This window comes from Corvus brachyrhynchos, unplaced genomic scaffold (genome assembly GCF_000691975.1).
Source record: "Corvus brachyrhynchos isolate BGI_N302 unplaced genomic scaffold, ASM69197v1 scaffold18, whole genome shotgun sequence".
Lineage (NCBI taxonomy): Eukaryota > Metazoa > Chordata > Aves > Passeriformes > Corvidae > Corvus > Corvus brachyrhynchos.
The window spans coordinates 145297-146549 of NW_008246064.1; positions in this window are offsets into that span (position 1 = coordinate 145297).

Genomic DNA, 1253 nt, shown 5'->3' on the forward strand with positions numbered 1-1253 from the left:
CCGGGGGCCCCGCTCCCGCCAGCGCCGCGACAGCGGAGATAACGCGGAGATAACGCGGAGATAACGCGGAGATAACGCGGAGATAACGCGGCCATTCCCGGGCCACCGGCCGGGGGAACAGCGACAGCGACGCTGCCATCGAGGGGACACTGCCATCGAGGGGACACTGCCATCGAGGGGACACTGCCATCACCATGTGCCCCCAGCCTTGTCCTCGCCGGGGCCTTGGGGACATGGCTGTGGCAGAGGCCACAGGTGACCTGGCGGGGAGGTGACACCGGGGTCTGGCCGTGTCCCTGGTGCCTCGGAGGTGGCACGGCCACCCTGTTGGAGTGGCACGGTGAGCAGGACACCCTGGCAAGTGGCACCTGTCCCCACACAACCGTGGGTGACACCTGTCCCCCTGCGACAGCGTGACAGGACCCTGCAGGGCCATCATGCCCTGGTGGCACCGCACGTGTCCCCATGGACGCTCGACAGCGTGGCACTTGTCCCCTGCCACCACACACAGCTGATGGATGGCACCTGTCCCCACAGACCCCTTGACCAAGTGGCGGCTGTCCCCATGTGACCATGGGCACCTGGCAGAGTGGCACCTGTCCCCACACTGCCACGGACACCTCGGGGCTGTGGCACCCGTCCCCACATGGCCATGGTCACCACAAGGCTGTGGCACCTGTCCCCAGAGGACCACGGACACCTCAGTGGTGTGGCACCTGTCCCTGTACAACCATGGTCACCTCAGTGGTGTGGCACCTGTCCCCAGAGGGCCACGGACACCTGGCACAGCGGCATCTGTCCCCATGGGACCACGGGCACCTCAGTGTAGTGGCATGTGTCCCCACAGAGCCACAGCCACCCCGATGCAGTGGCACCTGTCCCCACGCCACCCCCCCGATGTCCCAGCACGTGGCCCTGGCCAAGCCCCCAGGCTGTGTCCCCCCAAAGTGGGGTGACGCCGTTTTTGGGGTGCAGAGGTGACAGGCGGCATCGCGAGGCCACACAAGGTGACAGACCCCACGGATGTCCCCAACCCTCCCGGCGTCCCCCGCCACCTCCCTGGGACACAGCGAGGTTTTGGGGTGAGAATTCCAGCCCAAAATCCATCGGGTCACCCCCACCCGCTGGGGCAGCGCCGGGGGTGACACGGGCCGGGGGGGTGACACTCGGGTGCCACCTCCCTCCGGGATCCGCCCCCCCCAGCCTGGGGTAATCAAGGACAAAACGAAGCACGAGGGACTTTTGGGGTGAGG